Source organism: Anser anser, assembly GCF_964211835.1.
Source record: "Anser anser genome assembly, chromosome: 7".
In the NCBI taxonomy this organism is placed as follows: Eukaryota; Metazoa; Chordata; class Aves; order Anseriformes; family Anatidae; genus Anser; species Anser anser.
Genome location: NC_139727.1, coordinates 8,988,771 through 9,001,536, shown reverse-complemented (window position 1 = coordinate 9,001,536; position 12,766 = coordinate 8,988,771). Strand labels below are relative to the sequence as shown.

Below are 12,766 nucleotides of genomic sequence, written 5' to 3'. Positions count from 1 at the left end.
ACAGTGAGGGACACCCAAAAAGGAAACTGGCTATATGACTACCCTTAGATCTGCATCAGCTTTCTCACTCCCTCAAAGCCATTTTATCTACACAGATAGCTGCCTGGACTTCTGCAAAAAGTCTAAACACACCCTGTGGATTTTACATCCAACACCCCAGAGCTAGCAATCTGTTACAAGTGGTTACCTGGAAAACTTCAGTGTCTATGCTGCTAAATGCAACAGGGAGTAGTATTCCTTTCCGTATTTTAATGTTTCTTTATCAAAACAGTACACCACAAGAGGTTTTATTCTTAAGAACAAAAGCCACACCATCAGACAGCTGATTTGCTCTGCCGAGTTCTGTTTTCATGTTTTGTTATATGTGTGAGAGAGATAAGGTTCAACTGCAATTGTTGCTCAAACATTTCAGAGAACTAAATAAAGCTTTTTGTATTGTAGCTAACCCACTTCTGCAGAAATGCCATGTATAGAAAAACAGAGGACAAGCTCTTAAGATGAAAGCTTGGAAAGACAAAGCACTCACCCACCCAGCCAAGTTTCAGAGAACTGACCACACAACAAGCGCTGCCTACAACAGACCTCATGCAGCAGCTCCAGATTTCAACCCTCCGTGCACTTGAGACAAATGTTTTCCTCCCATAAGGCATTTAGGAAATGCCTGCAACAGAAGCAAGCAGAGAGAATCTTCCAAACACCTCATCACTAAGAAACAGACTTCAAGGACTATGCTGACCTGGGCATCCACAGACAGCATGCAAAAACTAAGCCTAGCTAGCAAAGTCTGAAAAAGTGCCATGGAACGGTTAGCTGCAGATCATCACTGCATCCACAGTTATAGGAAGGCAAATACATTTCTTTTAGAAAGCAATCTGTAACTGGGTGTAAAAAAAAAAAATCCCACCAAAAGAGCAGGGAGAGAAACAAATACCCATCAGCTTTGAGAATCCCATTCAACAGAAGCTAAAGTAAGTTCTTCATTGTAAGTACACTACTGATCATTTTCCAGGACAACTATGAATTACTACAATCAGCATCATCTCGGAAGAACTTGTTTTTGAAATCTCATGACAGGCATTTCAAATCTTGCTTTACGCTTTTCCCTGAAGCTAAAGCCACACATACACAGATAGGACACATGACAGACATCTTCCGCCCAGGAAACTATGCACAGGGATCCCAGGTAGACTTTGATTTTCTTTCCAGAGTTCTCCCTGTCCCAGGCTTGGCTTCCACCTGCAATCAGACCAAGTCCTTGCATGGTCTAGACATGTTCGCCTCCTTTTTAACACCAACCAGAAAGTTTCTTGGTGGCCTAACCAGGAGATAGTTACCAGAAATGCAGAAACAGTGCAGAAAATCTAAAGAGAACATTTCAGTAAACACTCCATACTTTTACGAAGTTATGGGAAAAAAAATAACTGGAAAGTCAGGTGACCTGGTACAGCAAGTAAGACTGAAAGATTTGTGCACAATTTCTGCTTTTTCCAACCCAAGACAGCTGCATGTACATAAATTTTCAGATCCTACTGAAAATTGGCAGGTGTTATACTAGTTACACCGATCCACTTGATTGGAAATTGATTAATTTATATATAATAAAGCCAGACATCACCTAAGTAAACTTCAAGATTATGATACCTATGCAGGTTGTTTTAGACACATTATCCACAGGCAATTCTAGACAGCATCTTGAAAGACCCTTCAGCAACAAAATACTCTCTGCTCCCTCTTTCATATAAAACTCCAAGTTTGAAACACCTTGGTTAAGGCACAAAAGTTCTCTTGGTTGAAACAAACGTCACATGAATGCAGAAATATGCACACTACCAGAAGTGCATTGCACTGGGCAGAGGAGCCCTTGTCCAGCAGTCGGGATGACTGCCTGACAACCTCACCGGAGAGAAGCAAGAGCTCAAAAGAGCCAGCATGTGGTACAGCTCAGATAAGTAATGTTCACAGTCTTAAAATCCTATTGTTATGACAGGAGGGCTGTCTTGAGAAAGCTGTACGGGTTCTGCATCAGTACTTTTTCACCTTTCCTTAAGATGAAACTGGTACTGCTGAATCCCAATTCCTACCTCTCCCTAAATCAATGCTGGGTTCACAGTAGCTGTGAAATATTTTATCCACTCTCTCAGAGCCTCCATGGATTCTCAGGGTAATTAACAGCAACATCCTCAAAAGCTTATCAATTTGTTACTGTTAAAAAAAGAAGCACAAATACAGATGAGGAAGAGAATTTTGGTATCACCATGTTTTTATATCATCATGTACAAGACTACTTGATGTAGCCTTTTAAATTGGAGGACTAGTGAAGAAAGCTTGCTTGAAAGCTACTATAAGAAGTTGAGAAACCTCCATATGAGATGGAATAAAACTGAGTTTAAATAAGATCTAAAACATTTTTTGCCATGAACAGCTCTAATAAAGAGACTGAATGTGCACAATGAACTACTAAGCTGGTTACAGAGAAACAGCAGAAAGATTAAAGGACATATTGCACATTCTTACATAAACAATACCTGCAAAATTTCTCAGGCTAGAGTATGAAAATTCACTGTTAGAACCTTAGCTTGTTATTTCCATACTACAAAAGTTGAATCCCACTCAGTTTTAATCAAATACTGACAACAAGTTTTGCTGTCCAAAAACTCATCCTATTACTAGTTTTTATGGTCACGGCTTATTTATAACAAAAACCCAACAACTACAAAGAGACACCAGCTAACACACACAACCTTTGTACTTTAATAATGGAAGTGTTACTTTATGGCAGTATGGGCAGTAACTGGAAATTACTTCTCTAAATGTAACCCGGTCACACACATAAGCTGAGTTTTGCAACACACAAGATATAGACAGTTCCATTTCCTCATGCCCTACTTCATTTACTGACATTTTCACCCCATCCAGCTTCACAGACAGTATTTATGCATCTTACAATTACAAGACATTGCAAAGAAAACTTGTTTGGACACAACTTTCTTAACATGCTTTTCTAAGCGTGCTACTGAGAGAACACTAGAGAAGGACCAAACAGTTGATTTTCCCAGCTTTGATTCCCTTAGAGTAAGTACATAGCTACATCTCTAGCTCTAAATGGCAACTCATATTTTAACAATCTAGGTTCGTACACTTGAACAAGTCAGCAAGTGTGATGGATCTGGGGAAGAGAGGGAGAAGAGAAGATGCTAGGACACAGCAGCAGAACCTCACTAATCTGAGCCGTGTTCAAGTCTCCGTTTGCCCCAGCACATATCACACAGCATACAGGACACAGCAAAGTGCCTCACATCACTACATTCCTTAAAAACGGGGTTCACCTACACAAACTAAGAGCCTGAAAGTACAACCTGAAGCAGAAAGGCAAGCACAGCAATTCAGGAACCAAAATACAAGCGCAGTCTGAAGTCTTACTTTCTGTTAGGTTGCCCTCTTTGACACAAACTTGCATCCAATTATTCAAGTCCCAGCTGCAGAGAAACTCCGCACCAGAAGCGTCAGAAGTGTCCTTACTGATAAGCACTGTTGCCTGCTTAAGTCATCACTCTGACCAACAACTTGTAACACATCTCTCTGCATTTCCCCATACAACTGGGGAGGCGCCCCAGCCATACCCATCACAGGACTGTCACAGGATGAAAAAGGAAAGTGATTTTTTTTATCTGCTCTTTATTTTCTTAATGCTCTGAAATGGCGGGGGTCCTGTACAACCAGCATGGGTTCTTTGTTGCAAGAAGCTGTTGTAGGACAGCACGTGGTTCCAGAGACAGATGTTTCCTCCTGAAATACCTATACTGAGAGCAGATTTGACTTACTGCTTTTGGTTCTCCACATCCAGAGCCTTTTGGTTCTTCTTGACAGACCACCAAACGCTATATGGAGAAGTATGGTCACTACTGATGTGGGACTGACATTCTGGCATGCGACATCTGAAGTGTAGTTATGTTTGACTGTTTTTTCCCCAACCCTACAAATAAAGAGGCCAAACAACCCACTCAAAGCCACACAGCCACCTTTCCCATGTTTATACTAAAAATGGTTGTGTTTCCTAGTGTAGGAAGCATCTGTTAACAGATAAAAATCTGCTACCTCCATACTTCATGTACTTTGCATCACAGGCTACATAACTATGGTTAGCGATACTACAAACTTGGAAGCTTCAGGCAGTCTGTAGGCAGCACTTACTAGTCACTTTCTCTACTGCATTTCTGACAAAGCAAGGCACTTTGTCTCAGCTGGCAGTTATCACCCACTCATGGCAACAGGAATTTCTAAAAATTAAATATAGAGCACAGCTGCTTTGGTAGAATTTATAACTTTGTTTACAGCTTTAACAAGGAAAAGAAGTTGTTGTTCATCAAGTGAATGCTGCCATTTCAAAAGCATTTCTACACCCACTCTTCCACTCTTACTTTCCAAATGCTATAGCAGTGACACTCACAGTCTATAGATTTTAATCCTTACAAAACAAAGCTGTGATATATTAAACAATCTCTTGTGGATACGCAAGGAAATCCTCAAAGATACCAATCTAGAACAGGAACAACTGGAACACTAATGTGCATCTCTAAGTCTAGGTCCACAAACTCTTTTGAACCTCAGGAGGCATTATAGCTTTACCACGCAGACCTAAGCCACGCTCATGTTTCAGTTAAAGCCAGTGCTGCCACCGCACCAATTCCTCCTTCCCTGCCCCATCTCACAATCCACAGCCATTCGTCATCCTACTCAGCACAAGGGGACAGTCATACAGCGAATCGCCCAGCAAGTCAACCCCGCAATTTTGTCAAACACGATAAGAAAGCAGAGTTGAGCCTCCCAACCCACCTTGCCAGAGCCACACGGACACCAGCAGTGGATGCAGTCAGGTGGCAGCATGAGGACAAGGCTGGGAGGCCAGAAGCAGTGCCAGCTCCCGAGTGTGCTCAAGGAAATTCAGTACCACTGAAATGCTTTCTACGCCAGCGTCGCAGACAACACAACACAAGGCTAACACATGGAAACGGATGAAGCTGGGGGACACCGTACAGAAGTGAGGCAGGAGAAAAAAAATTTTGTAAGCTGCTGGTCGTTCCCTCCCCAACCCATCATCCACTAATACAAAGTATTGGGTCCACATGAACCTGGTGAAGGAAACGGACACCACCACAAGCACAGCACACAGAGGAGTGGGAAGAATTTTTTACAATATAGCAAGAGATGCACGCTGGCCTATTGCTTCTTTAGGTGTGCCTGCTTAACTCCACTACACCATCAACACCAACTGCCTAACAAAAACATTACTTCATTCATTCTGGTCACTGTTATTACAAATAAGCATCATTCTTTTGGAGGTGCTCACTTAATAGTTTTTTGTGGTTGGGTTGTTTGTTTGTTGGCGTGCATGCTTGTGAGTGAAGTGGAAAGACAGACATGACCCTGACCAGGAGCAGCTCAGACTTTCTTTGGGCCTTTCTGAAAAGGGCACAACCAGGAAGCACCTACAGACTGCTCTTTTCAGAGAAACTGACCACAGCAAGTCATAATGATCAGTACAGTATCAGGTGCTGGGTGTCAAGTCTTCACGCGTAAGGACTGAGTTTGGGGAACAAAAAGAAGAAAACCTGATTGGATTTACAGCTCTTACACATGTTAATCTGTCTCTGGAATGGGAGATAGCAGCATTTCTGATGATTCAGGAACTCTGTAAGGCTGTGTCATCTTCGTTTAGTAATTTTGTTTCCGAGGAACTCTTACAAGGGCCTCTAAAGGAATACACACTTCTCTTAAGGAGCAAGGGTATAGTATATTTATTTCCACTGCAATCCAAAAGAGCAGAGAAACATCTGCTCATTCTTAGAAGAAACCTGAAGATTATTCAGCAAAAAGGTTTTTTTTTTTAAATTTTTTTTTTTAACCTGAAAGACTCATTATGCAAGGCAGACATGGCTAATAGGTTATCCCTCTCTTACTAGAGAAATAATGGCCAGAAACAGATCTTTGAAGTTAATGGAAAATACGACCAAAGCCAGACAGATTTCTCAAAACATCATCTTCTGGGGCTCTTACTTCTGTAGTATGCTGGAGGGTCAAAGTCCTCACACTGTTTGAAGAACATTTCTGGCCCAGCTTGTTCCAGCGCAAACTCTACACAACAATCCTCAGAACTGACCCAATCCCCTCTAAGATGGGAAGAGCTTCAGCTTCCAGTGACCAGGCTTTATTCACTGCAGCACAAACTGCAACTTAGGAAAACTTGTAAGGAACAGCTATCAGTGTTCCCAAACCCAAAACAAAGCAGCAGCAATTCAGAAGAGCCCCACAGAAGCTCTACAGACCGCTGACATTATGCATCTGCTTATGGCAAAACCAGCTACTTTTATGTGGACAAGTTGAATCAGAAATACCATGTGAAAGTACTCTGAACTCAGACTGACATTCAGAATACAGACACCTTGAATTCTGAAAATATACACGAGCATTAAGGAATATAATCTGATAACCTCTTCCGAACTGCCCATTTGACTAAAAAGCCACCAAATCTTCAGCACAAAAGCACTGCATTGCACAACTGCAATTCAAGAAGCCATTCAAGCTATTACTCACAGGATATTAGATCTACTTATTTTCTTAACCTAACAAAAATACAGGAAAGGAAGACTTGAAGAGGGCACACAGAATTAGCAGTTACTCCTGCAGCAATCAAAGACCACGAACAGAGGACAAGAGCACTTATAACAATTACTTCTCACAACTCTTCACACAAGCTACCAAAAGATACAGTCAGCTGGTCCTGCTTACACACTAGTCAGATCTTTATTCCCACTTAGCTACAAAAGCTACTAGTAATTCTAAAAAGCAAGCCACACACATGCAAAACCAGCTCCAGAAATTTCACATTTTTTCATTACCAAAAACTAAGCCCTAGTCAGAATGAGAACTAACACCACCACAGAACAGAAGCATTGACTATGAAAATTCGATCTGCAAATATTTTCACCTACTGACGCTGAGGAGACAGAGGTACAACTCAACTCAGCCAAGTACTGAATTTTACCAGGTTTATGGTATTTCTGCTCTGCTGACTTCAGGTTTGCTACAGTAGTAAGTGAACAGAAAGAAACTGTCTGCTCCAACGTGCAGCAGCCCTTGACAAGGAACACCAACTACAGTGGCACCTCTGACCCTGCTGAGGAGCAATCTGCTCAGAGTAGCTGACTGCACATAAAGCGTGTATTCTGTATGCTGACTTAAAGCAAGGGACAGCAGGGGAAGCAGAAAGAGAAAGAAACATCACAAGTAAAATGAGTCCAAAAGTCAGTGATTTTCTGAACACAGGCAGGAGAAAGTGAAGGATCTTTTCATAAGCTGTCAGGCCCTCTATTAATATTTGAGAATTACAAACAACAGCAAGTATAAGTATAGAGTATAAGATTTAGGCTTCACTGACCTTATTTTCTAAAGCACTATGGAATAATCCATGTTCCCATAAGTTAAAACTCAGACTGATTACTAGGAAAAATTAAATCAACACTAGACACTTACCACAGCTCAATGAATGGCTCATTAACCCCTTGGAAGTGTTTGGAATAATCTTTCATTCCCAAGAAAAAAAAAAAAAAAAACTATTACAGTTTCACCAGAACAGAAGCTTGCCTGCATGTTGTAACTTTAGCATTTAGAAACAAACCACAAGCTACGGTTGCCTTTTTCACTTCACAGAAAGCTCAGATGTTGGGAAACACACAAGCGTGTCACTCATTCTGACCAGGAGTTTATTCACTTCAGGGAGCAAAGCCTGTCAGAACAAGTAGCCAGAACAACTTTAGCAGACCAAAACCCCTCAGCTGCTTTCTCCCACCTCTTCTGAGCGCAGACATATCCACTCCCTATAACATTAACAGTAGCGGGGCAAAACTCAGTCTCAAATTAAAACCACCATATAATTTGATTTTTTTCCCTTGCAACAGAAGGTTTTGGAGTCTTGCAAAGCAAGCATTTTCGTTGAGGAGCCAAAACTGCCAGCATGAGGAATAATTTTCTTTAGTTATCCAACAGTAGAACATATTCCACAGACACCGCCTGCTCCTTCCCATACCTCCATACAGACCACAAGGCTTCAAGAACAAAACGGGTCCTCCACTTGCTGTACCACTTTATATCATAAGTCACAACTTGGAAAAGACAGGAAGCTGCCAACTTGCTTTGCTGACACATCTGCTCTTTCTTCAGAGGACAACATCCTAAACTTTTAGACATGTTGTGGCTTTCCTCCACTTCAGGAATGCCACTTGTTCTAGCCTCCTGTTACATTTCAGCCAAAAAGGATATCCCTTCATTTTCTTTTTTTTTCCTCCCCCACAGAGAAAAACAGGAGACTGATTATAGTAATACACACTAAAGGAATGACTAGCATATAATTTTTTTTATTCCTAAAAGTATGCCTTGCTTTGGGTATAACATGCAGTCTGTTTATGTCTGCATCATATTCTTAGCCTTTATACTGAATGTTCCTATATATTTTAACAATTTAAACAAGATCTCAAAAAGCAATGAGCTTGCAGAGAAGTGAACACACCTATCTGTGTGATACTAGTTACACTCACATTTGTTCTGCTTAAGCAATGCTGCGTCCGCATCAGAGACACGATGTGGAGCTGAAGCAACTGAAGACTCAATTTTTCTCCCTTCCCACCCCCCATAAGTAACAGTACTCCCACTTTCAAATCCAGGAGGAACACACACTCCTAACACACAGCCTCCCAGCACCATGGGATCCACCCTACCTGCGTCTGCAGCCCATTCACACGAAGCTCCCTGACTGTCATTGCCCTCCCCGCATGGCACACAAGCTGCGCTCAGCCCACACTTAGGAGAACCTTGCTTTTAAGTGCCGACCAGGATGATCGCAGGCTTGGGGAGCACAGGAAAAAATAGCTCTTTGTGGCCACGCAGACAGCTCAACAACGGTACAGTGATTGTTCTGCCTACCAACTGACTTTCTGGGAAAGAAAGGCACTTGTGTGACTTTCAGAACAGGACTAGCATGCAAACTTCTACCACGCAACGCAGGAAAATATTAGAGAAGTGACAAAACAACATTCAAACACCTTGTCAGCCTAACCACTGTCAGCTCTTCAGGAGACCACGTGGCTCAGCCCAAAGAAGCAAATGCTTCAGGAGATGTGGCAGATAGGTTTGCATAGCACCATGCACACACTACCACAAGGCAAGGAGAAAGAAGAAAGACCAAAGCTGCTCCAGGCTGCTAAGCCAGGGCTTGAAATGCTCCAGCCCTTCCCCCAGTAGCCAGTGCTCGCACAGGGTCATGAGAAACCGTCAATTGTTTGCTGGAAGACTCGCGTCCTCCCCAGGGGAAGGAGGAAAAACAAGCTCTGCACCTCGTGAGGGGCTCGCCAAGAACAACATGGTGTAGCAGAGATCACGGCAGCAGAGGCTACGCAGCCATGCTGTCGGCGCTCTGTCACGCACAGACTTTGTTCTCTGCAAGCAGCAAATGGCAAAGACACCAGCACAGTGAGAAGGTGCAGAAGTGAGACACAACAGCCTCACCTGGGCCTTTAATCAAAGGAGAAAACAGATACCTCTAGGGGAAAAAAAAAGTAAGAACACAGGAAACTGCCATCTTAACATGCTGACAGCATTGCTGCTTACACAAGCAGCCCAGAGGAAAAAAAAGCACTAAAGACACCTTCCCTTCCCGTTTGTCCCAGCTGGACAAATCTTACAGTTGAACTCCCTCCTGCCCTGCAGAAGCAAATCGCTGCTGTGACCACTTTGTCCAAATACCCTTCACAGTCTCACACCTTGCAAAGTCACCTCATGCTCTTCTGGGGGTCGTCTCACTAATTCCCTATCTATTAGTTTCAAATCACACAACTTTTTAAGCAAGCCTTCTTCCTCTACAGGTTGGCCACGCAGACATACTGAAATAAGAGGCAGGGTGAAAAGCTTTTCTGTTTCGTACCCTTTGTTATATATAGCTTTACCACTGTGTTCATTTTCACATAACACCAAGCACTTCCCTGAGTACCATTTAATAACAAATTGTTGGGGGGGGGGGGGGGGGGGGAGCAGGGGGAGGAAATGAGTATCAAGGCCATGAGCTCCTTATCCTGGCAATCAGAAGCCTGCTGTCATGAAAGTGACCAAAGTCCAACAACTCTGATGTCTTCCTTCAGATTTAAGTTACCTGAGGCTGCTCCCTTTACTCTCTGTTCAGGGGTTCCCAGATACCAGAATACATGTCACAGCACGGATTTTATATCCCAAAGCAAGGGCAGCCAACCCTTGCTACGCAGAACAAAACACTTTTTGAAATATTAAAATTTTCAGCTGCCTCTAAACACTGTGCTTCACTCTGCTTCCTGCAGCTGCTGCCACACTTAGAAAATGCTTTCCAGACAGATACAAATATCAAATATTTAATATTTGGGCAACAAAACAAAAACCTTTAAAACAAGAAGACTGCTGGAAAGGGCTTTTGGGTGACAGGAACAAATTTGGTTTTGTACACTACCAACTTGTCTGAAACAATCAAGCCAAATTAAAAACACATGAAAGCCAAAAGCTCACATTCACAAATGCTCAGCAAGCACCGTTAGCACCAAAGAAGAGCTCCAACCTCATCCCGGGGCTTCAGCACAGGTTTTCAGAACGAAGACTCCTTGTTCAATTTGTTAGAACTGCCTGCTCTCGACACTGAGAGTGCACAGCTTCTTGCAATACCAGGGAAATCTGGTGAATGCGTGCCTACCCCACAGAATGAGAGGTAGCAAGGCCCTACCTTTCTTATGCCTTTGCCTTGGACATTCAGCTTCACTATGAAGATAGCCCCAGGACTTTCAGGTTTTGCACAGGCTGCTGTAAAGACAGGTACGCAGAAATAGCTCTAAGAAAATACATAAGACGACATTCCGGATAAGAACAGAAATCCACACATATCATGTATGAGGTTTACTAAAAGGAAAAGGAAAAACTGCTGTTTCTTTGCTCCCCAAAAGGAAGAGAGACAGGAAACGCTGAAACAGAACAAGTGCTGGTCCTCACTTCCAAACAAGGGCTGAGGCACAATTTGAGCCACGTAGGACATTTCCTCTTGCATTCAGCACATTTTATTTTCCTTTACTCCAAGTTTTCTGCAACAGATGATAACAGAACTCGAGAGGCGGTGTTCTGCCCAGTCTTTCACAATCTTCTTTCAAAGAAGGCTTCATTTCCAAGATTTGCGCAAACAAGGTCAGCAAAAGCCTGGTCATTCAATTCAGTAGTTTCAACTGCAAACAATGGAATCCCTTATCCTGTCAATATTGAGGATCACTATTTTCTGCAGGTTAAATCCTTTCTCTGTAATCCCCACCTGTGACATGCCTAAAATAGCAGAATTAACCCAACAACAATTTTTCAACTCACTGACCATACTGAAGACAGCTTTTGTTCAGTCATCCAGAGAAGCTGTTTTACAATGCAAAAAACTAAGACACAAGACCTTCAATTATATTTAATTACACAGTGGCTGTTTCAAAATGAAGTTGTGTGAACCTACAACACTTAAGGTTTTTTCCTCCCTCCTTTTCCTGAGCTAAGATTTGCTAAGCTAAAATCATATTTCAGTCATTTTGAGGGGACCTACACTATAAAACTTTAAAACCCCCACAAAACAAACCTCAATCTGCTTTACTCTGAAGATCTCCCACATTGCTTTTAACATTTCCTTGACTGGATGCTTTTGGCTGAGCATGAGCCAAAGGACAAAGGACAAGGACACTGCTCCTGCCCGAGCAGCGCTGGGGCTGGAAGGCTGCAGCAGTACCCTCCAGCAACACAACACCACTACAGCTCCAGAAGAGCCCTAAATTTTGGGGTCACGTAATACCAGGGAGAAAGACTCCTCCTTTGGAGGTATCATCAGGAGCCACCTGGAAGAGAACTGTTCCTCAGTTCCTTCACCTGCTCTTCCCACAGCAGCATTCCGCAATATTTATGCCAAACTAAAGAAAACTTATTTGTGCATTTGATTTATTGTTGGTACAGTGGAAAAGCTTAACATAGGCACACAACAACCATAGTACATTCATAGATTTTGTGAATTGGACTGTTAGTAGCCTTGAAAATATACCACAGATGCCAAAATACAAAAAGTACAGAGGCCTCTTCTACCAGGAATGGGACGTTTTGACCCAGGAAGCCACAGTGCAAAGCAGCATGGCACAAAAAGCCCACAAGTAAAAACATTCTTGAATCACATGTGAGCTAGGCATAAGAGTCTCCTTTGTCTCATGTCTGAAGCTCACATATTTCACCATACCCCACCCAAGTGGATTTTTTTTTTTTAAATCGCATAGAGCACAGATCAGACAAAGAACACCAGATTTCAGTGACTTGGGTTTAGTTCTAGACCTTACCCTTTAGCAAGGCCTTGCCAACCCATGAGTGAGACCATAAACAACAACAAAAATAACTAGCATGCAACTTATTTTTCAACAGATGCATTTACAATCTTTTGGGAAGCTATTTCTAAAAATTGCTGTTTCAGTGGCACTATGATTTTGAACATGAAAGTCTTTTAAGGATAGAGAACATCATCATGTTCTTTGCTCCCCCAAGGACAGAGCTAGAAGAACATGGCACCCTTAAAAGTATTTTCTTGCAGCATCATTAGCCAGAGGATACAGAACACCGTTCCAAGAACACATGTCCTGGATTTGTTTAAAAAAAATACACAATACCTGCTAAATAGTTCCTTCCCACCCAGCTCACT

At 42.4% G+C, this 12,766-nt stretch overlaps 1 protein-coding gene across 5 annotated transcripts in view; it reads right to left on the bottom strand.

Annotated features, from left to right (window-relative positions):
* Nucleotides 1–12,766, bottom strand: part of TSPAN14 (tetraspanin 14) — a 40,282-nt gene that overhangs the window by 25,340 nt on the left and 2,176 nt on the right. Inside the window, exon 2 of one of the 5 annotated variants that reach the window (XM_083843869.1) lies at nucleotides 10,793–10,869. The exons of 3 other annotated variants lie outside the window; for them this stretch is intronic. The gene's annotated coding sequence lies outside the window, so the exon portion shown is untranslated. The remainder of the gene's footprint in view (nucleotides 1–10,792; nucleotides 10,870–12,766) is intronic. One more of the 5 variants, XM_083843870.1, reaches the window with a different exon arrangement.